Source organism: Xiphophorus couchianus, chromosome 16 (genome assembly GCF_001444195.1).
Source record: "Xiphophorus couchianus chromosome 16, X_couchianus-1.0, whole genome shotgun sequence".
Taxonomy (NCBI): Eukaryota; Metazoa; Chordata; class Actinopteri; order Cyprinodontiformes; family Poeciliidae; genus Xiphophorus; species Xiphophorus couchianus.
The window spans coordinates 4632187-4659647 of NC_040243.1; the positions used below are offsets into that span (position 1 = coordinate 4632187).

Genomic DNA, 27461 nt, shown 5'->3' on the forward strand with positions numbered 1-27461 from the left:
GCAAGCTGCCTTTTTAGAGAAGAAGGTGCTTATTAGCATCGATAGCTGCTGTTTTTGTCTACAGAGAGGGGATTTATCCAGTGTTTCTGCAAACAAAAGCTTCCCCTTGGTCACCATCTAATTTGCTTATTATCTTCCCTGTGTTTTCTTAATTCTCTGTCTCATAGCCAGACACATTTCCCATCCTTTTGTTCTGCTCTCTCTTACCTTTTTTTCTAGCTTTCCTCCGTCTCCTGGCCCTCTTAGCTCCTCTCCCGTCTCCCCTCTCTTTTCCTCGCCTTTATTTCTCTGCTGTTCTGTGCTTAAGAGCTCATGTGTGCCGAAAGGTGTTCAGTAATGCAGATTTCAGCCCCTAATCCCTGTCATTAATTGTGGTTATGGGCGTTATGACAGTTTAATTTTCGACTGCGCTGTTGTGGCGCTGGGAAAATTGGCCACGGGGGACTCCTGGCCAGCAAAGCGCTATCAACCCTCCTCCTGCGGACACAATCGACAGCAACAAAAGCAGCAAAACAAAAATCAATTTGGAGGGTGAATATCGAAAACAGACGGCCGCAGAGGAACCAATAATCCTGCCCCCAGCAGCCCCTCAACCTCTTTCCAGACCCGCTTCTTACAGCCATTTAGTGAAGACAATCGGAGTTCGTTTTAGTGCAGCTCTGTCTCGTTTATTTATCGTCCTCAGGGACGATGCAAAGAGTCAAGAGCACAACTCTCCTTATCCACTTTGTTTATTAACTTAACCCAGTAAGACCCAGACCTGTAATATTTCTATTTTAAGAATTTCTTTTTACAAATATTGACTTTTTTCTGGTTTTTCACCCAAACTTAAAGACTGAAATGATCATAAAATACAACTTCATGAACGTGAAGCTCCTCCGTTGTGTTCTCTTAGTAGCAGAGTTTAGTAGTAATTAGCTACATGTACTTCAGTTACTTTTTTGAAAAAAATTACATTTATGAGTATTTTTACTACTCTGTACTTTTTACTTTTACTGGAGTAATTTGATTATGAAGTATCTCTACTCTTGAGTAAAATTTCTGTATTTTCTACCCACTGAATGAAAAACAAACATGTTTTAACCAAAAATCCACCAGACACAGACACACACCTGCAGTTTTGTTCAAGTTTAATAAGTTTTTTAATGATAGAAACTGATTTGGTAAAATTTTATTTTGCCTGATTTTGTTATTTTTTGTTACTTTTATGAATTACTGTCATTTTGATTCTTAAAATACCAAAATTTCCACTTAACCTTATAGTTTGGTCCGTCTGATGAAGTCATTTTTAAATATTAAATGATTGATAATTTGATCAATTACTCAGTACTTTTTACCACATACTTTTTTGCTCTCACTTTAGTAATTTCTACTTTTTACTGTTACATGAGTAAACATATGTTGAAGTAGTGCTAGTTTTACTTGAGTAGTTTTTGGGTCCTCCATCTTGTCCACGTCGTCAATCATGTTTTCATTCTTTGTCGATCCCAACAGCAGCCATTTTGTGGATATATTTCTCTCTAGCACCTTGGTGAAGAGTGTTTTTGTATTTTCTTTTTGTTGCTCTGGAAGCCATGGTTCATCTGTGCGGTTGCCTACTAAGATGGCGCAGATTATTTCCGGTTCAGACTTATGTTAATGATGTATTGTTATTCTCTATGTCACATGTGTCAAACACAAGGCCCGGGGGCCAAGTGCGGCCCGCCGCAGCTTTTTATGTGGCCCTCTAGATTGAAGACTTGTGCATAAATAAAACCTACAGGATAACAGTTGTGTGCTTAAAAATTATTTTATACATTAAATCAAAATGGCTTTTATTTGTTACTGCCAAATTACATTAGTCAATTCTTCCAGTTTTACTAAATTCACACAAAATCAACAAATTGCGTCATTTTTTGAGCTAATGCATAATTGTGAGTTTACTGAAATTTCCTAGAAAAATGGTCAAAAACATGTTTGAAGTGATGCCAACGCCCACCTGCGGGTGGCAGTGTATTTTACTTCTACACTTCTGCCTCGGCTGTACTTGATGTTAAGTTCTAATCAGTGATCGATTGTTTGCGACTAATGAAAAGTCACATTTACCATCATGCATAAGTGAAAATATTGCAAAATTTCTTACAATTTTTTTTTAAATTAGGAATTTATTGCAAAAAATTACAAAAACATAAGAAATCCTGGAGGGATTGATCAATGTGTAAAACTGTGAAATATGATTTAATTGTAAAAACCGGCCCTTTAAGAACATTCGTGATGTTGATGTGCCCCAAAATGAAAACGAGTTTGACGTTCCTGCTCTATAAAATTTATTTTTTTTCTGCACCTTTACTGCTGTCGTAGTACCACCAGTTTTCTGCCCCTCGTCACTTCCTCCTTCGTCTGTCGCTGCTGCTGTCTTACCCTTCCCCTCCTGCTGTGGCGTCTCTCCACTCGCCCTTTAGTTGGCCCGTCGCCTCAGCTGGCAGCACACTGGCCATTACAGTTTGCAGGGGTTCACATCCTCCACAGAGAATAGGGTCAGAGGTCGGCTGGAGGTCTGGAGCTGCTGTGTGGACGCCAAATGAGCACAGAAGTAAACTCACACTCCGATATACATGCCAAGAGATAAACACAAGCGACTATGCACAAGCACACATGTGGATGTTTGTTTAGACGCAGTAAATCATGAGAAATGTCATTAAAGGCCACACAGCAGCGTGCGTGATAGTGCAGGTCTGCACCCTGAGGGCCTCAGGAGGGTGAAGATTGCCTGGGGTCTCCTGGTTTCAGCTGACATTAGTGAGAGGTGATGACCACAGCATTAAGCTCATTATTATATCTGCTTCACACATGCTGAGAGGTCAGAACGGCTGCGAGGATTACCCGTGTTTTTATTGTCAAGTGCAAGGTTATTAATTAAGCTTAAAAACGACGGTAGGCGTTCATACTTTTCCAGTTTTTTTGGTCTTACTATGGAAAGTGAAAAGCAGTGAAGGCTTTTGGAACGAATAGCTATCGATTTTCCTTTTTTTTTTAATTTGCCCATTTTATTGTGACATTTAGCTGTCAGTGACATTCTAAACTTACACTTTGATTAATGTCACAAAGAGCAGTCCAGACTATTATACGCTACATGCAGCTGAAATGTTGTGTGAAACCAAGATGCAGCTTGTTTTACTGAGCAGAGAAACAAAGATGTGCGAAGTTGATGTAAACAACCTAATTTATCAACATTGGACTGAATAATGCCATAGTTTATAGAGTTAAGTAGACGATCTTTTACTTGTAGGGTAAGTGCAGCCATGATTTAATGGAGGGATTATTTGTAACGTAGCGGATGCACGCGCAACTTGACTGCAGAAAGAGCCGGAGGTGGAGCGCTTTGTTTTTTTTAGGGACGCAACAATATAATAATTTGGATTAATATTGGAATCCAATTACTGTTATGGCCAGTAACTAATATTTACTAGATACTATGTTAATTGGATTAATCAGTAATTGAAATAATTGTCACCTAATTTAGTAATCAATCGTTTTCATAGTCATCTGGAGATGTTGATCATTTTATATAGTCAGTCACGTTCCACTCGTATAAATAACTCAACATTAAACTGTGAGTCACCCGATGTTTCCATCATCTGCCCACATATTTATTTTAATGTTTCTTCCAATAAGTTGTCTAAAATAAAACATCTTATGGGTTAAATGTTTAAAGATATTAGGTAAACACCAGCCCTGCCAGCTGTTGTGACGAATCCTCACTCTCTCATAGCGGCGGTCTGTAGATATGGAGATGCTCAATCTGAGTGTAAAACTAAATATTTTCTTGCCCATTAACTCTGTAAACGTCTTTCTGCTTTCCTCACATTTATATGTTGTGTTAATTTTCTCTGCCATGCTGCTGATGTGATGGAGATCCTGGATCTTTCAGGGAAATGACAGCCTGCAGTAACACTTTTGTCCTAGTTCAGGTGTGACCTCACTACCCATCCTGACCTCTTCTTGCTCCTTTTAGCCTTCAACGATGTTTGAGACTGAAAATCTCCTGGCCAGAAATGACAGCAGGAGAGGAAATCTACATCTCGGGATTTGATAAACTCTAGTGTACGGTTCTGAGACAGTTTGTAGACTTGGTATGTTCTTATTTTTTCAACACTGTCAAAGGCTGAAACCTTAGGGTGCATTCACACCAGCCTGGTTAGTTTAACTTAAACTAGTTAAGTTGCCTAGAAAGTCTGGTTTATAAATGCGTAATTAAACTTTGAGAAAGTGAACTCTGGTGCGGTTCGAATGCATATGTGAACGCCAACCGCTTCCAAAGCAGGAAGTGAACTGCATCGTATGGAATTCTGGGTAATTACAACCAAAACGAAGAAGAGCGTGTAGCTCTAGCAGGAGAAACGGTTCGTGGATTTTTACCCAAAACAGAAGAGAAAATCTACATCCGCAAAATCTGATGCTTCTCTGTTTTTTTTATATGTTGTGAAGAAGGAAGTTGCCCTCAATGTCGTCTTCAGAGGTTTTCCTGTTGTTTCCTTTAGTCGTTCTTGGTGCAGCGCCGCCACAGGCTAGGAGGGGAACTGTTTTTCTTGATTGCTAGGATATTATATTTCATTATTGGCTCCCAATCGAACCCAGTCCACTGGTCTGAAAACTCCATTAGCCGTTATTATAATTAAATTGTCTTGAATATGGAATGTTTTTGAACAGTTCTCACTGGATGTCCAAGGTTTTGGTTATTGGTTTATAAGCTAATCCTGCTTTAAATTTCTCCCCAAATTTCTTGGTCGTCATGGAGACGTTATTCTATAATGTTCTCTAGCAAACACTGAGATGTATTTACTCACTAATAGTGAGTAAATACCAATTAGGTTACTTCTGAGACTTCACAAAATGTGATTTTAATCAAACATGTAAAAAAATAACAACCTATTCTATTAATATTTATAAATTTAATCTATTTTGTCCTCTATTTTTCTTTTATTTTTAGCCACATGTATTGCTAAGATTCCTATTATCTTAGTAATACATTGCGTTTTGCACTTTGCCAGAACATTCAGCCTGTTTTTATATTTCAGCTCCATTTTCATTCTGTGGTGATCAAAGATCCATCTCCTGTCTCCAGCTGTGCAGGACTCTCTCTCTCTTGTTTGACTCGGCTTTGTGGCTTTGCTCAGACAACAGTTAGCTTGGTAATCACTCCCCAGAGAGCTGGAGTTCTTCCTCTCTGTTGTCCATATTTTAACGGGGATTTCTCTGTGCCGACCAGACGCCCGCTCCCCTGGGATTTAAGTCAAGCTCATTCCTGAGCCTTGCAAATCACTTTCCATCAAACGACCAGCTTGGCTGCTGATCTTACGGATTTGCTGTTATTTTTGGTGGGGTGTTGCAGCAGAGAGTGGCTTTGTGGATTTGATTATTCATTAGTTCAGGAACTATTGAAGTTTTCTGAATTTGTAGGAAATCTTCAAGAGCAGGGATGCTGTGACTTATGCAAAAATGATTTCAATATTCAGCTGAAAAACACTATTTTGGAATTGCGGCGATTCCCTTAAATCAAACGTTAATAAATCTGGTAAGTCATTAAAAAATATTCAGTCACAAATTTTTTCCATGTGGGCCAAAATTGTAGACTCAAAAATAGTCACAGTACAAATAAAAACAATCTGAAATCAAGAAATAAACATCAATATTTATTGCAGATCTAAAACTTGAAAGCAATTTTTCTGACATTGTGTTAAGGCCTTTATAGGTAGAAAAAAGGAGTAAATATCCACCAAAAGCTCAGAGAATTTTTGATCAATCAGAAATTTTCTAAAAAACTGAAACTTTCTAGAAAACAAAAATTCAGAAATTTCCACGTTTTTTTTTTTGTAGAAAATTTCAGAGATTTTTTTTGGGCAGAAATTTACTACTTACTACTATAACTTTGCGTGTTTATTACTAAAAGAAACAACCTGCAGGATTTTGTGATACTTCTTGTGATTCTTTGCAATAAAAATCAAAGTGTTTGTGGTACAAATTTGGAAATATTTGCACTTATTTATGAAGGTAAATGCGACAGAAACATTTAGTTTTGATACTTTCATACATGCTTAACAGTTTATTTGAGATTTTAAGTCTTAATAGTTGTTTTTTTCTTGATAGATGAAGTGATCGTAAATAAATTATTTTAAGTATTCCCACAAAATCCCAAAGTTTAGTCCACTTTTAGTGAACTAATGAATTGCAGCTAATGATGCAGACTTGAAACCAACCAGCGTAGCTCTGTGTGCTAACATTGATCATGTTTGGCTGAGAAATCAGAGACAAACTTGACCTTTTAAAGATCTGAGAGAAAAAAAGACGATAAACTCCTAAAAACTGCCTGTTTTATGCTGAGTCATCTTTTCTAAAAACAAACAGGGAAAATAACTTGCAGATTAGGTTTTAAAGATAATAAAAAGTTAGATTTGATGCTTTCCCGTCCGAGTCTGTCCCTCAGCCTAAAATATTTATATAAAATATTAATTATATTTTGGGTATTTAACTTTTCAAAGGGTTGCATGTTTACACTGTTGTTGATTTAATAAGTATTAGGCCTTGATATGATCAAAGATTGGGAGAAACATTGATGTATTATTTATTTAATTGAACTGTCAAATTAAAAAATTAAAAAAAATAAATATCAGCATTGTAAAATCTGCTTCAAAATGTTATGCATTAATGTTGTTTTCATTTTAAGCAGGTTGGTTAACGTGTAAAACAACTTCAGGCTGGAATGTTTGTCAATTACTAAGGTCGGTGTAATCAAATTACAAAAGGTGATGTGAAATTTTCCATTTTTTTATGAGATAAAGTACCACTACCTGGTAGACAAACAAAAATAATACATTGAAATACCACACAAGATGCTGCTGCGGTGAAGTAAACAGACTGGACTTGATGTGAGTGAAAAGCTGAAAGAAAACCTCTGAAAAGAGCTTCAGATAGCATTTAAACAGTTTAAATTCCAGCCAATATTTCAGAGTTTGGTAATTTCCCTGGAAAGGTCAGTGTGTGTGTGTGAGGCCAACTGTGTGAACATGACAGCATGCGGTTCTGAGTGTGCATTCATGTCGGCTTATTTAGAAACGTCCATGAAAGAAGAGGAGGATCTGTTATCCTTGGAGCCGGGCCCGTCTGCGTGACCTTATCCGTGTGAGCTGAAGTTTCAGGGTGTGATTTTTTCTTCTTCTCTCTTTTCGTCTACCTTTGATAGTCAGCTTGGAGAGCAGCTTGCAGCCAATCGTCTGTGTCTTCTTTAAATGTGTGTTTGTGTGTCTCTGCTGGCCTCAGATGAGACGGCCAACGGGGGATGGATGTAGAGATGCATGTGAAGAGGTACGCTCTGTTATTATGTATGCTGCATGAGTCCCTTCCTCCCTTTCCATCAGCTCCATCATGTTCTACGCCTTTTATAGGGGGAGCTGGATGGAGGCACAGCAGGTCAGCGCTGTGGCAAGCTTTCCGTCCATGTCGGCTTGTTCTGACTGAACAGAAAGAAGATCCAGGTGGAGATTGATTTCTGCTGGCCTGGTGTGTCCATAGGGATGAAATGAGAGCAGAACACAGAGAACATTGTGTGTTCCTGTTCATCTGGCAGACTGAAAGCTGTGACTGTTACTGTATGTCGGCGCAATACGTTGGTCATCAATAGGCCTGTCACAATAAACAATAAATCAATGATAGATTCAGACGATATCAATACTTTCCATTTGGATTATTTATTGTTTTTCTTTTTTCTCTCTCTTTCTACCAAAATTGGTGATTACTTTATGCTTTTAACTATCTGAAACATCGAAAAAATGGTGTCATGACCTTTCCTGTTTTATCCACAGTTTTTACTCCATGCTGTTTATTGTTTAAGCATTTAGTGGTAAAACCTTAAACTGCTGCTGCGCAAGTTTCTGTTGCTAGGTAACCACAAGTTACTCAACAGTTAGTTGCTAGGTAACGAGAGACTGAGTGAGCTAGTTGCACCAATCCAGAATGCTGTGCGGTTCTGGATCTGAGTTCAGTGAAAGTATACATAGTTCCCACAGCTACGCTGAGCCACGGCTTTGAGAGCAACTAAAAGAAAACATATGGACGCTCTTGACCAATGAGCAAGAGAAAGATACATTAACAAAATGTCTGCTGTCGGAATCGACCCGTATGAAATGGGTAATGGAAATATGGCAGACGATGTGGACAAGCTGCCTCCGATCTCCTACTAAGATAGTTAACTAACACAAAGAGTGCATACAACATGGAGGAGCTCCATGTTCTGAAATCCATGAACACATACGATCAATGTTTCAACGGATTTGTAAAAAATGGACAGACTCACATGAATTATAAGGTTCTGGTGACTGGCAGAGTAAATACATGTAGTAACACTTAACACTAGGACTACCAGGATTTTGAGAAATTCCTATCTCTACCAAGTGGGGCCAAATTGGGTATCTTCCTAGAACTACCGAGAGAGGGCCACCTGGGTTATTAGCATCCAAATGTGGCCAAACTGACGACTGAATGGTCTAATTAGCATCCATGTAGATGTGAGGGGGGAGGAGAGCCAAACTCACTACATCAACTTTCACGCTGATTGTCCTTTGTCATTGTCAGTAATGGCCTTATTTACATAACAAAGGCGCCTCTTCACACCCTCTCTTGGAGGGCCAAACTGGCCCCTCTCTGGTACTTAGACGAAGATTCCCATTTTGGGAATCTTTGGTAGTTCTACACGTCGGTCTTAGCTTGAGGATACAAGTTACATTAGCTAAGCTAATTTTGCTAGTTCAGCAATAAGTACAATAAATATCACTGACATTTATCTTGGCATCACACGGAGGTAAGTCGAATACTCAAATTGTAATTTACTATTAATTATAACCAACTTATATTATTTATAACTTATATAGGACTAGTTCTAAGCTTTTGGCTTTTTATTGTTGTCATAGCAACTCCATAGCAACAGCCTACCAAGATGGCTGTCGGTTACTATGTTCACAGAAGTGTGACGTCACATGAGAACTACGAACCAAATATTCTACCAGATGTATTGTCTATTAATTTTAACCAAGAGCAACATTTTTGGTTTTTATAAAGCGTTTTTGTTAAAGATTTCCTAACGTTATTCTACTTATTAGTGACGTTTTACCCGTGGTAGTTGACACTAATCGTTCATCATGTAGCACCTGCAGACCAGCACTGCCTAATGCGACATTATTATTAAGAGCATTATAACCTTTGTGAGGAGATGGCTGACCAGCTATTCCTCATGATATCCCGAATAATCCACTCAGATATAATCGTCCGTGACAGGCAAGGAGAGCTCAGGCCTTGGGGCAGAGAAATGGAAGGATGAAGTGACAGGGGTAATGGATGGAGAGAGGGATGAAGAGTGATCGGGTGTCATACAGGTGGGATAGGGCCAGACAGATAGCGAATGAAGGTGCAATGGAGGATGGATGGCCGGAGCACCTCAGACTCTGACAGCGCCGGGAGATTTGTCTTCTTTGCACACCATTTGTCTTGTTTTTCCTTCTCCGCCATGTCCTCGCAAGTTAAATCTATTTACTCTGACAATTCAGAGGCGGCCTCTGTGCCTTTTGCCACTGCTGCGCTGGAGTGCTTGGAGCTGCCATTTTAGGCTCAATCTGAGGGTTTGCTTGGGAATTGGAAGACGTGCGCCGACAAACAGACTGTGATCCACAATGAACTGCCTGCTAATAACCCTGGATGGAGAAATTAGAAGCAGACCTGGGAGTTGAGTCGCACCCACACAATCACATACACACTCACATATTTATATATGAGTTGCTAATTGCTTCAATCCGTTGTGTGGATGTGCCGGTGCAATATTGCAGTGCTGTGGGTGTTTCCCCAGCTCATAACCGCAGACCAATGTGGCAGAGACAAGCTCATATATTAAGATAACCCCGAATCGGAATAGAATTGTATTTCCCCGGCGGTTCGAACGACTTCTGTGGTTGTAAACTGATAGTGGATGAGATTTGGCTTTAATGAAGCAAGACTTATTGTGCGTGGAGCCACAGAGGGGAGTGCATGGGTGTGTATGTTTCATTATCCGAGGGGTGTGTTTAGGACGTGTCCATTTTTTTCCCTTAACAAGGAGTGCTTTCATCCTTACACTGATTGTTATTGTCTCACTTCTTTTGTGTGTGTGCATAGAGGTCAGACTGTATGCATGAAAGAAAGCAGTGATTTGTTTTACCTGAACTAATCAAGTTAAAGTATTTTTTTTTCCTTTTATTTGCGCCCTTCCCTGTTGTAATTTCTTCCAAGGTTGTGTTTGTTTGTTCGGGGAATGCAGAGAGTGTCCTCTTCATTTGTTTATCGAGACGTTCCCTTCAGTCCTGGCTGTAATGAGACACAAGGAATGACCTGAAGAGTGATGGAGTTGAACTCAAAAGGACAGCAGATTCACAACAAGAGAAAAAAATGAGCTGCAGAAACATTAGGCTACGTTTACATGATACCACTGCCTGGAAACTTCCAGTACTTCCAGACAGCTTGAGTCAGCTGTAGCTGCCATTCCAGGCCACTAGATGGCGATGTCATTGAACGCGCTTTTGACCGTCACCTTCCACCTCATTTTAAACAGTTTATTTTTCTATGTATTTCTATGTTTTTAATCAGGAATTGTGTTAAACTTAGGTTAAGTAGCAAAATGTCACAATGCTCTCTGCGATTGTTTTTACTGTCGGCACATACATGTCATTTGCACAATGGCCGTTGTAAATGGAACAAAAAGAATAAATTTCCAACGACAAATCTCAGAAATTCTCTTTTTTTAAAAACACAAAAAATGTGGAAATTTCAGAGTTTGAAAAGTCAAAAATTTAGCTAGAAAAAACTCAGAAGTTTATATTTTTGGCCAAAATTTTTTGATGTTAAGCTTAAATTTTTTTTCTTGAATATTTTCTACTAACTCAGAAATTTCCTTTTTTATCTAAAAAAAAATGTATGAAATTAATATCAAAATTTCTTTAATCTTTTCTTGCAAATTTTTGACTTCTCAAACTCAGAAATTTAATCTTATTTCCAGAAATTTTGCAAAATTAATCTTAAAATCTCTGATATTTTTGAAGGAAATTAAATTTTTTTATTATTCTAATCATTTATGGCCCAGATGCGCCATCGTACATGTGTGCTTTCACGTCTGTGCAGAATTTCACACGTCTGCTGGGGGTGTCAGAAAAATTTCACTCCAACATCGTGTCTCTTGAACACTTTTCATCATGTTACAATTTAGTCAGTCCTGGAAGAAACCCTGACAGAGGCACCACAAGACTTGAGACTGAGGTAGAGCCACAACTGAATGATGTAGGTTATATCGTATTCTTGCACTAGAATGGCCCAGTCAAAGTCCAGACCAAATTGAAATGAGGAATCTATGGCAAGACAGAAGCTGAATGGGGAGGCGAGGAACCCGTTATAACTGCTTGCAGGTCTAGTTTTATTTAAAAACCAATCCATAAGTAAACACTACTTTGTTTTGATCTAGTTAATAAAATACAATAAAAGTGGAAAAACTTCATATGAACACTTGCAAAGCTGTTTAAGTAACAAGAGCATTTGTTTAATCAATTAATTTATCAAAGCCTGATTTTCTGAAGTATGAAGTTCTCTTCATTAGTGGGATCTTTTCTGTGATTGGGGATTTCAAACTAGTTGAACTGAGTTTTAAAGCAAAGGCTGACGCAGCTAAAAACCTCACAGGTAATTGGGCTCACATCATTTTTCCAGCGAAATATCCCCCTTTAATGCCACCTCATGCACTTTAGCGGCGGCTGAAATTCCTGCTGGGATTATTAGCTCAGTTACCGAGCTGCGAAAGGAAATATTTTACCACCCATCTCCCTGTGGAGTATTAATCCTGTCAGAGCAGTGCTGAGGAAAAGCAGTACAATGGAAAAGGAGATGAATGAAATACAAATGCAGGACTGAGCAGAGCTTTAATGTCTCAGAGCCAACATGTGGCTTTATTTATATATATTTCTATAAATAATACACAGACATCTCACCAGATCTGAAGATGCACCTGAACAGATTAGGACTTTGATTTAAATTCTACCGGCATGCCAACATGCTCACAATTTATAAAGTTTGATTGTCTCCATGGCAGCTGAACGCGTTAGCATGTCCAATCGGTGTTGTTGCACATTTTCAAACTGAACACAACCGAGTTTAAAAAACAGAAGGAACAGAAAGGAGAAAAAAGGCACAAAAAGACATGAGGTGGGACTCATTCTACAGAAATCAGAGGTGATTTCAGTATTAAAACAAGATTAAAACAAGATGTCGGAAGCTAATGAGAAGAACAGCAATAGCTTTTTGTGGAGCATTGACTGTAATTTCTGTAGAAAGGTTTGTTTGGATGTGTAGACAAAGCAAGGACGTCTTTATTAAAGTTCATAAGCAGAATTTTCAGCCGTTGTTTACATTTGGATTTACTGCATATGGCGTCTTCTGGTGCAGAATTATGACACGTGTCTCGCATCAAAACATTCATAGGCAAATCCTTAAATTGGATGTGAAATTGGCAGAGATTGGATTTTTTTGGAGGGTCGTTCAGGCAACTGCGAAAAAGTCAGATGTGGGTAAAATAAAAGTCCGTAAATGATTACATGAGATGGAAAAAGTGTCATATTTCAAGTCTTGATAAAGAAAATGGCCGAAATGAACGTAAAGGTTCCTGGAAGAATCAGTGTTCATGTTTGGTGTTGGATAAAAACATTGAACCCGAGGGGCTAAAGTGGTTCACACAATAGAGAAATTATACTGGAGACGAGAAATTTAAACTGCTGAAGGGCAACACAGCAAAACGGGAACCAGCCCTTTTCTTATGAGTACTGCGGTCCATTTGCTACCTGTGTGTGGGTAAATGAGAGCCCTCTCTCAGCCTCGTTAGGCATGATACACCGCCTCACCCAGTGGCACTGCGCTGATTAAAATTTACCCTCCCGAGCTGAAGGAAGCGGCTAGCTGAGACTGCATTCCTGCACCTTCAAAGCAAATGGGCTGAAAGGTCACGGCTCAGCGACCCCCGCAGCCATGCCTTATTTATTTAGCCCCGCACCTCGCCTGCTGCAGGGATACGAGGAGGGCAGCAGCTCTTCATTCATCTGACTCTGCAGACATAAAGACGTCTGATGGGTAAAGGAAACATTTCTGTCCTGTTGAACTCTGGTCTCTTCCTGCAATACGAACTCTGCAATCTGTACACTTGAATAAAAAACATAAATCTCCCAGTGTTTTTGATAATAGAACAAGTACTCAGACTTTAAGTTTTTAAGTGATTTGCCAACAGAAAGCATCACATCGTTAACACAAAATCTTACCAAGTATTTTTTGTCTAGTTTCTTGTGTGAATATGTTACTATACTTGAAATATGACAAACTAACTTACAAGCAGCTTTTAGCAAGATATAGAAGCTTGTTTTAAGTAAATTATTCCTTAATATTGATGAAAAAGTGCTTGTTCCATTGGCAGATTATTTTACTTCCAACAAGACATTTTTCCCACATTATAAGTTAATCTGCCAATAAAACTAACACTTTCTCATCAATATTAAGGAATTATTTACTTAAAACAAGCTTCTATATCTTGCTGAAAAGTTACTTGTAAGTTAGTTTGTGTTATTTCAAGTGTGCCAATATATTTGCACAAGAAACTAGACCAAAATTACTTGGTAAGATTTTGTGTTTTTGCAGTGAACTCTTTAGCTCTCAGTCAGTAGCTCAGTTTAAGTCCAGACTAAAAATTCATCTATTCTCCCTGACCTTTAACCCCAGTTAAAAACCAAAAACGGAAGGAAAAAAAAGGCAGATATTAGCACTTTACTGATTCAAGATTCTGCAGCTGAAATTAAGTACGTCTTAGTTTTTATTCACATTATTAGTTTTTGGTATTTTCTGATCCAGTAATTATTGCTGAACTCTTACATTCCTCAGTGAAGCTCGACACAAAGCCAAACTGCTCAAATAGCACGTGTGAACCATTAAAATAAAAACTGTTCAGTAAAGTCTGAATGAGAAAGTCACACTCAGCCATTTGTTTTTGTTTTTAATCCACATGTGTGCAGAAATGTGCGTATATTTTTAATCCAGATATTTATTTCTGACTGTAATCAGCTGATTCAGTACGGAACCTCGGTTTGGGTGAAGACATGGACCTCGCCTCGAAGGACTCTTACATTGAGAAATTTGCAAGTAAAGTCATTTCTCAGAGAGAGGAGCCAAAGAAGAGGGCTTTTGTTAATTTCAAGGGTGAAAGTGACGCCGATCCTCCAAGCAAGAAGAAAAAGAAACTAAAGAAGATTGAAGAACATTAAAGTCAGAATGAGAAAGTCACACTCAGCCATTACTTGTAAATAAAACCCACACCTTGTTGTGCTCAGCACTAGCTGTTAGCCACTCTTAGCGCTCACAGTTACAGTCTTTAAAATACCTTTCTGGTCTGTATTAGTGAATCCATGTTTGGTGTGGGTTTTTCAGTTTTAGTTATTTATTTTTTATCCGTTAAAGAGCATCTTAAAAAAGGCGATTTTGATAAGTTTAATTAGTAAACTGGAGTTGAAGCGGATGCAGCTGCCATTTTGTAAATCCCAAATTCACTACAGTGACGGGGAACGTACAGCTGGGCCTGTGGGAAGAACCGTCATCCTGTGTCAATTTTGACTGGCTGATAACTCTGTCAGTCATGCCAACTATGGCCTGTTGTTCGGCATTTTTCACCAAAGGGTAGCTGAATTTGTACAGCAGGTCCAGATGCATTTAAGGCACTTTTTAAGTAGGAAATTAAAGTGAAACCTCAATAATACCAATAAAAATGAAGTTATAGATAAAATTAAATATGATTAAGACATTTTACTTGTTTTCATTTTCCCACCCCTGAAAATCCAGCATAACAAAATGTTATGTGAATACTTTTCAAACGCGCTCAATGTCAAACCTTTTACATGAAAAGCTGTGAAAACATTGCCTGTAATGTGACCAGATAACTTATTGCTTTCACCTTATCTGAAATCTGGTAGCTTCTGCTCATTATTTTGGTTTTTTGGCATTCGCCTCCCATCATTTCACCCCCACTTCTACATGGTGCAGATTGTCTGGTGCAAACCTGCAGCGTCTGCCAGTAATCTGCCACATTTGAAGGTTCTGCCGTGTTATAACGTGCCAAGCGCCGTTGTTGTGAACAGCTGTGGCTGTAATTGTTTCTATTATACAGAAGCCAAGTTATCTGTGCTGAAATGATGACAGGAAATGGTCTCCTATAATCCATGTTTGCAAAACTCAACAGAAGGATATAGTTCTTCTACTACAAATCTGAAAGTCGAGCTTTTGCGCAAACTTCTCGTTGCTAAACAATGAAAGGCTTCCTGTGGTCGGTAAATGTTGGTCCAGATGATACTCAGTCTTGCCAAGAGCAAAAATTCGCAAAGAAGCAAGCTAGCAACTTTTAAGATGAATTAGTAGCGGCTTCCAAAAATCTCCCACCATCAGTCACCCCCAGCAGACCCGATAAACTGGGCTCACGCTGAGTAAAGACGATCCAATACCAGACGGAAGAAAAGCTGCGAGGCAACAGATTTTAATCTCCTCCTGTTTCATCGCCTTTCATCTTCTGTCCTCCCCGTTTGGGTTTGTTGCATGAAACTCTCTGACAGGTACAAACATCAACTGATGAATTACTCCCAGCACTTTGGGATAAAAGTAAGGAATTTGTTTCTGGAGAAATAACGGAAGAAGACGTTAACTTTGAAGTGAACGCTCATTACAGTCAGACTCCGACGTGTTGCAGCGACGTACAGCAACACCTGCAGAAGCTGGCCGTGGATTTGCACGCTGGCAGGAGGAAATGCTTTCCAAGTCACCAGCACATGCAGCTAAACTCCTGTCTTATTAGATTTCTGCGTTTCGAGTGCCCGTTTAATAACTTTGTGTACATTTATCTGCTTTTTATGTCTCTAGAAATAGTTTTTATATCGACTGAGAGTGAAACAAACTCGATTCACCTCGTTGGCTGTGGCTGGTAAATTATGAAGCAAGATTTTAAAGACTGCGCTTTGTTTTGCTTCAGGTTTTTAGAGATTGTACACATGAGATGGAAATGTCAATTAAGAAAACTGCAACAAAAGTAAAATCAATCTGTGCAGAAAGTGATCCAAATTGGATTCAGTTCTGCAAAGAAGAATCGTAAAACAGCTTTATTTAACCATAAAAAAACTTTTATTGAAGACAAAACCATAAAAACAAAAACTGGAAGAAATAAGACAAAATAAAAATACCAGTTTAAATGGCTTTCAGACATATTGATGTTTCCCTGAAGTAAAAATGGAGCGATGATGCCTGGAGTTTATTTATGAATACCTGTGTTGATCCACTTACTTTATTCAGGACTCAAACTGTTGATCATATAATTGCGCAAAATTGAATTATGAAAAAAAATTAGCTTGAAGGAAACATCGCAATTTAGAATAACTCTTGTTTTTTGGGATGAAGTAGTTTTTTTTGGCTGTGTCAAAATTAGATTGGAGACATTTTTTTGCATTACAAGTCATGTGACCAACAACAGGATGTTACTACTGGAGGAAACGAAGAAGAAGAAGTGGTAGGAATATGATGGCCCGGCATGTTTTTTAATTACCTATTGCATGAACAAACTTATTTACATGAGATTTTAATTGTGTTTCTTATTTAATGCAAACACGATAGTAGCCAAATTTTATTTTTTGACATAAGCAGAGTATCAAGAAAGTAATGCAAACGCAGCTACTGGAAGCCAGGAAAGTGAGAACAAATATTTAATGTTTCCCACACAAGTTGCATTTTAGTCAGTTTTATTCCAGCTTCCTGTTTTATAGGCTTCCTCATTTGCTTTGCAGTTTGGTTTTAAATAAACGTTAAAATCATCTGTACCAGCCTGCTTCAGATTTTCTGTGCGGTTTTGTGTCTTGGCAGTCAGATCTGCACTCCGACGTACATTAAACCGAGTCAATCTGTCAGCTGTCCATCAGATGTGAAGCTACATTTTATATGCGGTTAGAACTTTGTAACATGTTAGATTTCTCAGCTCTGAAAATCGTTAACAAGGTATCATGATAGATCAGTACAGATTGGCAGCTGGGTGGTCAGAAGCTCAGCAACCCAAAGAAAGGGAGGTAAACATGAACGTTGGGTCTGTTGTACTCTTTAGCGTTTTGTTCATTAAAAACCCGGTTGTGTGGGGAAAATGAGCATTTTGACGTCTCGCTGCATGATTCTGACTTTGAGAGCTTTAACTGTCTGTTAACGCCATCTTCTAGTCTGAGTCACAGTTTTTAAGCTGATTTTCCCCGTTACTTTTTGTCTGCAACATTTTCTTTGCCCTTTCCTTTCCTATCCATTACGGCTCGTCTGTAAAGATGCCACTCAAAGCTCTTTCAGCGCCTGTAGACTTTCTCTTAAACATCCTTCATCTTCGTATTTCTCCTCACTGGTTAGAGTTGCAGATTTGACAAGATGTTACTGGATCGTTTTGTCTGAGAGGAGCATTAATATGTGAAACCTGCTTATGAAATAAAGCAACATAGATTGGATTCTTTAATGAAATCACAATAAATAAATGAATATTCTTCCTGTCATGTATTCATTTATATTTTTGGTACATTTTATTGTTTTTTACTTTTTAAATTTTTATATATATTTTTTTATATGTTTATTTGCAGTAACATTAATTGCACATTGAGTGAATCTGAATCAGGAAGAGGATTAAGGTCACTTTAAAAAAAAAAAACTTTTGATCTCAGAAGATTAAAGTCAACATTTTGAGAAAAAGTCAGAATTTTATTTTGTTCCTTACAGATGATTCCTTAATTGCCACCATGTTTTAAAGCCAGTGTTGCACTTTTTCCTCCAGTTTCAATTAGGACTGAAACGATTAATCGTGATTAATCAATTAATGAAATCATCTTCAACTTATTTGGTAATTGATTAACTGTAGCAAACACTAAAAAAAAGACCATCTGCTGACAAAACAGCATATTCAGAGTGAAACTAAGTCGAAACTGTACAATAAATATGTAAATTTGCATTTAAGATTAAAAATAACCACCAAAACTTGTGAAACTGTGGTTTTAGCTTCAAATTGTGTAAAAATAATCTTAAACATCTTTTGCTATCTAATTATTAATCCGTCAACAGATAAGCGCTTCACCATTTTGATATTCAGCCTTACAGAAAGAAGTGAGCTTTTCACATGATCGTCTATAAATGATCAAGCGTTCACTAAAAAACTGCTAAGTTGTTTCATTTTACCCAATAAAATATTTACTTTCTTATTTATTTGCATTTCTTCCATGTATTTCTAAACCCTAAGTGGTTAATTGACAAATCTGCTATTTTAAAAAATGCGATTAATCAATTAATCGTTAGAATAATCGATTAATAAAATCATCGCTAGTTGCAGCTCTGGTTTCAGCGCTTTAAAAAGACAAGTGCAGATCCTGGTTTTGCAAGTACAACACATTAGCGCTCATCAGGTGGTGTTGACCTGATAATCAGCATTAAACTAATTTACCTGGGGCTTATAATTAGAGGTGAGCTGTCACTAATTAATCACAGTCCGTCACTCTCATCGTTATAATCTCTGGGTATCACATCGTTTTAAACATGCATCTGCTTCACTGGGCACCATTGTGATCGTCTCAATACTTGGCTTTAACCTGCTTAGTAAAGCACACACACACACACACACACACACACACTCTTCTGTTTTAGTCCTCATTCCTCTGCCTCAGAGATACACCGGCTCTGGTTGTGACCTTTCTTTCTCTTCCTCGTTTCTGCTGCAGCTCTTTGATTTATTCCTCGCTGGCACACTTATATCGTTTCACTTCAAACAAGGCTGCAAATCACACTCCTTCCTCCAGGCTGTCTTATTGTCATTTGTGATTAGTGCTGATTTGTCAAATTAGACCACCGTAATCTCACAATTAAATGATCTAATAAGTGCTGTAGTGGCATCAGATGAAACTTTGCTACTCATTTGTATGCTGAAGCTCATGAAATCAGCTCAGCTAACTGGATAATTTCTTCCACAATCAGCGATGTTTTGCTGCGTTTCCTGCCCTGCTCCCGTATTACTGAGTGATAGACGCGTTGCAAACTCGGTTTTTAAAAAGCACCTTGGAAAAGAAGGATAAACAGATAAACTTTTACCCAAGAAGAACGCACTTAAATCTGTTTACTCTCTAAAACAGATACAAACAGATCCTAATGATATGACTAATTAAATTTGTGGCGAGGATATGTTTTGAGGCGTTTCATACACTGACCTTATGACTTCCTTCTTCTCTCTGTGTTTCATGTCTACCCCAGTTTTGTACTCATTAGTAAAACTGCATACAGTTGTGAGAAAAAGAGCAAAGTACATCCCATTTTAGAAACACCAGCAGCAGCAGCAGTAACTCTGAGGAGTCGTTTACCATGAAGACAAACTTTAATATGTTAGGGCCTGCAGGTTCGGCTGTTAAGAGCTACTATCCTGTAGCTTTTGTGCTGCGTTCAGAGCGAACGCGATTTGAGCGACAGGGACTTCTGGTTTACTCACAATGTCGATGTGGACGCACGTCGAGAAGTTTACCGGAGTGAAATTGGCCCAAATTCTTCAAATCAGACTAAATTAGTATCAAACGTTTGTGCAGCAAAAATTGTTGTTTGTGCTGCTGTGGCTTTGAAGATTTTAAAGAAAGTTTAAAGGTCAAAAATCAACCAGCCACCCACTTTTACCAAATCAAAATTACCTTTAAACTTACATTAATATCTCCAAAGCCAAGGCAGCACAAACAAAATATTTTTTAAGGAGTTAAAATTTTAATACTTTGTGTTCAACTGTTTTAGCATTTAAAGTAGTTTGGTGACTCGATACGTCATTAAAAACACGCAACGCCATCGTCCTCCTGCCACTTCCTGTCTTCGTCTTTGTGCCAGTGGCAGCCAAGGAGTAAACATATAAGTAACCAAATAAATAGATCAAATCAGGCAAATGGAACTTTTTCCAAATCAGTTTCTTTCATTTTAAAATTTATAAAACCTTAATGCAAGCTGCAGGTGTGTCTGTCTGGTGAATTTTTGGTTAAAACATGTTTGCTTTTCATTCAATGGATAGAAAATCCAGAAATTACTCAAGTGAGAGTAAAACGTATTTGGTAAAAAGTCTACTGAAGCACTGAGTAACAAAATAATTACATCATCAGACGGCCCAAAATATAAAGTTAATTGAAAATTTTAGGTCAAAAATTACAATAATTTATATAATTAAGAAAAAAAAATAAAATAAAATCAGGCATAAAAAAAAATCTATGTCAGTTTTTCTCAATGAAAAACTGATTAAACTTCAGCTAAATCTGCAGGTGTGTGTCTGGTGAATATTTGGTTAAAACATGTTTGTTGTCCATTCAATGAGTAGAAATTCTAGAAATTTGACTCAAGTAAGAGCAGAAATACTTCATAATAAAACTACTCAAGTAAAAGTTAAAAGTACAGTGCAGTAACGGTACTCTTAAGAGTCAGTTTTTTCCAAAAACTTACTTTTTGAGTAAATGTAATGTAATTCCAGGTAACAGAGGCAGAGTGTGGATCTGCTCTAACTTCGGCATGATTACCTTGCTGCCTTTGCTCTTTTGGTCCAGTTTGACTTTGTGAGCATCAGTTGGAGTCGTTCTTTTTGTAAGAACGATTAAATGACGTTTGAATGGCGCTCAGTCCCGGCCCTCAGTACCAGTTGTCCTCTATGTTTTAGGTGTGTCCCTGCTGCGACACACCTGACTTTAATGAATGGGTGATTAACAGGCCTCTGCAGCACTTGATTGCCTGCTGAGGAGGAAGTGCAATCATCCGCATCAAGTGAGCTGGAGCAGAGACGCATCAGAAACATGAAGGACAATGAGCCCTGAAGGCCAGAGTTAAAAATACTCTCTTCCTTAATGTTTCCACTGACAATATTTGTGTAGTAAGAGCTACTAGAGATGCTGGATGATAAAGAAATATGTTAGAGGAGTTTAAATGTTTTTTTCTTTAATGTCATCACAGCTCTGTGTTTCTAAGCTCAGTGAGACTGTCTCAGTTGCAGATGGTTGTTGACTCATTAGTGCCAAATCAACACGCCGCCTTATGATACTTTTCATGAAAACTCTTCACAGTACAGTTTTGCTTAAAATGGAGATTTTTGCAACCAGCCAGACTCAAAAGGAAAGGACTTAACAGCTCAAAAACGGTTGAATTCATGTCTTTAGCAGAACATTTAGTTTGAGAAAATAATGAATGGCTGTTGTCAGAGATTATTTAATTTGCCAACATACTGAAATATAAATCGCAGAAACTGTTTTGACTTGAATAGTGAGTCTCTCAAATTCCAAATATAACTGTTTCTATTTACATCAAATTAAAATTTCTCTTCCTAGTACCGGGTTGGACCCCCTTTTGCCTTCAGAACTGCCTTAATCCTTCGTGGCAGATTCATCAAAGTACTGGAAACATCCCTCAGAGAGTCTGGTCCAGATTGACATGACAGCATCATGCAGTTGCTGCAGATTTCTCAGCTGCACATCCATGATGTGAATCTCTGGTTCCACCACATCCTAAAGGTTTTGTACTGGGTTGAGATCTGGTGTCTGTGGAGGCCATTCAAGTTCAGTGAACTCATTGTTCAAAAAACCAGTCTGAGATGACTTACGCTTTATGACATGGCGCGTTATCCTGCTGGAAATAGCCATGAGAGGATGGGTTCATTGTGATCATGAAGGGATGGACATGGTCAGCAACAATACTCAGGTAGGCTGCTAAGTTGGTACTAATGGGCCCAAAATGTGCCAGGAAAATATCTCCCACCAGCCTGAACCGTTGATACGAGGCAGGATGGATCCATGCTTTCATGTTGTTGACGCCAAATTCTGACTCATCAGACCCGGCAACGTTTTCTAATCTTCTATTGTCCAGTTTTAGTGAGTCTGTGCGAATTGTAGCCTCAGTTTCCTGATCTTAGCTGCCAGGACTGGCACCCGGTGTAGCCCATCCACCTTAAGGTCCAACGTGTTGTGTGTTCAGAGATGCTCTTCTGCAGACCTCGGTTGTAACGATTTGAGTTACTGTTGCCGTTCTATCAGCTCGAACCAGTCCGGCCATTCTCCTCTGACCTCTGGCATCAACAAGGCATTTGCCCCAAATAACTGTCGCTCACTGGATATTTTCTCTTCTTCGGACCATTCTTTGTAAACCCTGGAGATGGTTGTGCGTGAAAATCCCAGTAGATCAGCAGTTTCTGAAATACTCAGACCAGCACCAACAACCACGTCACGTTCAAAGTCACTTAAATCACGTTTCTTCCCCGTTCTGATGCTCAGTTTGAACTGCAGCAGGTCGTCTTGACCATGTCTACATGCCAAAATGCATCGAGTTGCTGCCATCTGATTGACTGATTCAACATTGGCGTTAATAAGCAGTTGTACCTAATAAAGTGGCTATTGAGTGTATAACTGTTGTTTATATTTATATCATATTCAAATTGATCTTTGCCACCTTATTTTTGGACATACAGTATATGTGCATGTATAAATCCCCAAACATGCATATTCATCCATGTACACAAAAAATGGTGGAAGTAGCATTTTCTAGTGTGCCAGACGTAAAAAAAAAAAGGATTATTTCTCCAACATATGTTGAAAAAGTGTTTTTTCCTGAAGGAATGAAGTTAATGGGTCTTTGAGCAGTCTGCCAGATGGTAACAATAAGTGAAGTGTACGGAGGAGTCAATCTTAAACCACCTCAAAGACAGAAGGTGCTTTCCAACACAGTGATTTTATAAGTTCTGGAGACAGAATTAGTTGGGGCCTAATCTGAGGTAAGTAGATCCAATCACTTCAATGGCCCAGTCAAAGGACAACAGTATTTGCGAGACTGCATTGTGCCAGGCTAGAAACTGGTGGAGGGAGGATTGTCTGTGTTTGTGGTGGAACTGTTTCTTTCATTAGTCCCAATGAAAGAAATAGTTCAGAGTTACATCATCCAGAGTCATTCCTGACATGGACATGAGTGAACTGTGCAAAGCGAAGTCTGTAAGAAAATGGATGAATGACTTTGGGCTAGTTCCATTTTGAGGCCTGTGACGATCTGGTATTAGAGTAAGGCTGTAACAATCCCTTGAATGATTCGAGTACCTCAATTATTAAAATTCCTCAGGGCAAATTTATTAGCTCGAAGCTTTGTTAAATTTTTTTTTATTATTTAGCGCACCGTGTTCCGACCGGATGATTGGTTATGTCACGCCATGTTCTCATTTCCGCCTATGAATTGTTGCTGCTACCAGCAGTGATAACTGCTACTAACATAACATGTAATTTTCATGTTCGGTCCACTGGGATTTTATTGATTGATGGTAATGTCCGGGTTTTAGTCGTTTTTCGGGAGACCAACAAGCATTCTTAAATTGACTGGCGCGACGCCTGGAGTACGGTAGCCTTTCTCCATCCGGTGCTGCCACCTGGTGGTCGACTCAGAGCGAACGGCGGTGAAGAGCGCGGCAGGTGCGTTTATACAGGTAAGCGGATAGACTGAACACAGCGGGTGGCTGTGCTGTTGATGCTTAACGTCAGTGTAGCTTTACGGACAAACCAGAAAAATAAATTTCATATCACCCCTTTCACAACAAATGGATGGCAGAGTGCATTGTGGTGGCGCGCAGCTGGTAGACGTGCTTCTGTGTGTGAAACAATCCTGTCACTATTTCAGACATAAAAGCTGGCCAAAGTGAGAGTTTGTCTATTAAATTGACTGAAGATGAATACATAAACTAAAAGCTGTTTTATTTGAATATCATTTCATATTTTTGTATAATTTTTGTCCAGGTTAACTTAAAAATGGAGCTATTATTGTTAAAGATTCATTTACCAAACTACAGAAATGACATTGTTAGGGATGCGCCAATATGAAAAATTGGGCTAATGTTGATATCCGATATTAATACCGCTGTTATGGTAGAATTTACCAATATTTTACTTTGTCCAATTTTCTATTCAATTATTCGATCATAAAATCATAAGAATAATCGATAGAATACTCGATTACCAAAATAATTGTGTACAAAAGCCTGTGAAAAAGCTACTATTGCGGTCTGCAAAAATGCACCACTCCCAGTGAAAAACAACCAATCAGAGCGAGGAGGAGGGTCTTAGCGCTGTCAATCATCTTACTGTACGCTGCTCAATGTGCTCATAGTGGAAGAACAACTTATTGTTAAAGAAAAACAGTTTATCCACCGTCGACAGTGGCTGTGCTAATTAGCATTAGCATTCATGGCAGGGTATGTTCTGGTGGACACAAGAGTGATTGACAGCAGTAAATCCCTCCTCCTGACTCTGATTGGTTCTGACTGAATGATGTATTTCTGTAGTTAGTACTCAGATTTTCTGTCTTATGACACAACAGATATATTTTTTACAAACATGTAAAACTTTTTATATAAAAGTTACAAACTGCAGCTTTAATATGAAAATTCAAACATATTTAGGTCAAGATGTTCAACTAGTTCTGGATTTTTTAAGTATTAGTCTTGAGTAAACTTTCATCTATGAAATATCTGACAAAGAAAAAAGCTTCAGTTTACAAGGGAGCACAAACTCTGGATTCTGGAGCAAAGTAAGGAGATTGTTGTCCCGTGAGACCATGTTCCATAACTACCGGAGGGTAAGAAGAACATGGATGAAATGGCGCTTCCATCATACACCAACACCGACCACACAAGCTGGAGTGGCAGCTTTATGATGTCAGTTACTTCAGGATGAGGTTCAGCAACGTTGTGCGGTTATAAAAAGTAGGTCAGCTTCCAACCAGCTCCGGTTCTGAGCATTTCATGGAGCGTAAAACAGTCCAGAGTCCAAACTTTAACCCAGTTGTGGGTCTTTGGGTTTTGCAGATTACTTCACACGCTGATCTGTCATCATTAGAAGATCTCAGGGGAAAAAACTGACGCAGCAATGTGTGGAAATAAATGTGTCGTTGCACCAGCTGAAGGTGGTAAAGCAAAATATAACCGGGGTGTGGTAGCTTCTTTCGCGGTAGTTTATAAATAAGAAACACCATCACCTTCCTGATTCTGTATTAGAATGGGGGCTAAACTATAATTAAGCCAATAATATTTTTCCAACTTTTCTGCTCTTTTTTGTTCTGCTTTGAAAATAAAGATAAAATCATTTTGAGCAGCTCAAAACGGTATAAATTGTCTCAACTTTCCATTGTAAATGTGCCCAAAAACTTTGACAGTATTCTGCTAATATTGAAAAAATATTTTGGTGTTTCCTTTAAATAAGATACGCAATTAAAATTACATGTGAATAAGTTTGTAGTCATTAAAAAAACATCATCCTCCAGCTACTTCCTGTCGTCGTCGTCTTTGTGTTCTTTTAAAAAATTATTATTCACCAATTAGTGATATATATACAACCAACATTATAAACTGACAAAAATCAGGAAGGGGTATTGAACTACAAAATAATTAACCAGATAATAAAACGAGTAATAGCTATAAAAATAAAATAACCGACCAAACAAACAAGGAGGTATATATCAAAACCAAGAAATTCAAAACAAAAACGAAACACAGAACTTCATCAGTTGGTGTCACAACAAAAATTAAATTGATTAACATGTGGATTAGGAAATATTTTTTTCTTTCAATAATGGCAGTTATTTTCTCATTTGAATTATTTTTAGTTCTCTAATTGATTAATTTAGCGTCACAGATATTTCTGGGAAGAAGTGGAAAATAGGGGAGAAAAAGAAAGAAAAATAAAAGTATTAGCCAGAACAAAGAATAAATTAATAAAGTCTAGCTTAAAAACAAAACAACAGCAAAATAAACTGTGATCTTATTATTAGGTTCTCTCATTTTCCTGCTCCTCCCCTGGTCTTTGCTTTTGCTTCTTCATGGTTTTTGCCAGTGATCGACGTCTGGATGTTGATCACATGACTTGCGATGCAAAGAAAGTGTTTCCATTGCTGAACCAAAAAAAAAAAAAAAAAAAACCTTATCCAAACACCAAAACCTGTTTTTCATCGAAAAACAAGAGTTTTAAAAATTTTGTGTTTCCATTAAGCAAATTTATTTTCAAAATGTCAAATGTTTTGTGCTCAATAGTAAAAGCAGCTGCTGAGGGTCTTCAGAAATACAGAGGAATAAACATGGAGGAGGCCTGTGTGTGTGTGTGTGTGTGTGTGCGTGTGTGTGTGTGTGTGTGTGTGTGTTTGAATGTGAAGGGAGTGGGACCAAAAATCCCTCATTTCACCGCCGTGCAGAGGGATGCCAGCATGATGTATGAGGTCACTCGTCCTTCAAGAGGCTTTGCTGTTTCTGCTTTTATCATGCATGCTGTTCCCTCAATACACACACACACACACACACACACGTTTCTGCGTACCTGAAAGGTCACCGTGAGGATTGTTGGTCCATCTTTTTGGCTATTACCCTTCATTAGTCGTAAAATATTCCCATCCAGCTGACACAGTTGCTGCTTATGAGACATTTCTGTCCGACCTCATGAATTCTTCAAAAAGCCAATAGCTGGCTTCTGCAGAAGTCCCGGATCGCTCTGGTGGGCTAATGGGCCCAACCAGATCATCACAGATTCTCCTCACAAGTTTTCCAGATCGCGACACAAGCCGTGTTTCTGATAAACTGGCAGGAAAATTAGAAGCAAATGCCTAAAATTTAATCTTTCTACTTCTTCTACAAAAGAAAAACTGGTCTTCAACTACCTGGTCTTAAGAATTAGACTTCCTTCTGTCTATTTTAGCACAAGAATACTTAAAACCACATACCCTGTTGGATTTATCAGCTGGAGTTAAAGCTTTTGATCTAAAGCTCAACCACTGCACCCCAAAAGCTGCATTACTCTGATTATTTCTGTAAACATTTTGCTGTTTCTTCACTTCATGTTCCACTCATATATGTTTCACTGATGTTGTAGGATTTACCTGCTTTAGTTTCATTACAAAACAATAGACTTGATTTTTCCAAAAAATTTTACAACTATACCAATGACAGAAACTATTCCTCCTATCATTGGCATTGCAAAAAATGTGAAAAACACAATAAAAATTAATAAATGGGTCAAGGGCAGCTTAGCCGAATCGTAAAGAATCCTTAAAACATTGACCAAAAATAATCAGCTGTCCTGTTTCAAGATCTTAAATAGTTTTATACATAAATGATCAAAAATAACTAAATTCCACTATGGAGTTCTGTACCATAGCAGCGGAAATTACCTAAAAATAGAACCTAGCGCTAAAATTAACAAAACTTAACAACAAATCCAAACAACAAGTAGCTCATCGCTTAAGTTGGTAAAGCCATATCAAGTTTTCACCAATTTTTGGGACGTAAAAAGTAGCACTTTTATAAAAAACACTTTTATAACAGC

The 27461-nt window shown here is 38.2% G+C and overlaps 1 long non-coding RNA gene across 1 annotated transcript; it reads right to left on the reverse strand.

Annotated features, from left to right (window-relative positions):
- Positions 1-11995: 11995 nt before the first annotated feature.
- Positions 11996-26944, reverse strand: LOC114160200 (uncharacterized). Its single transcript, XR_003598737.1, has 3 exons — positions 26934-26944; positions 21556-21662; positions 11996-12006 (listed from the first exon to the last, which is right to left on the reverse strand). It is a non-coding gene; the product is annotated as an uncharacterized LOC114160200 (long non-coding RNA).
- Between the last annotated feature and the right edge of the window lie 517 nt (positions 26945-27461).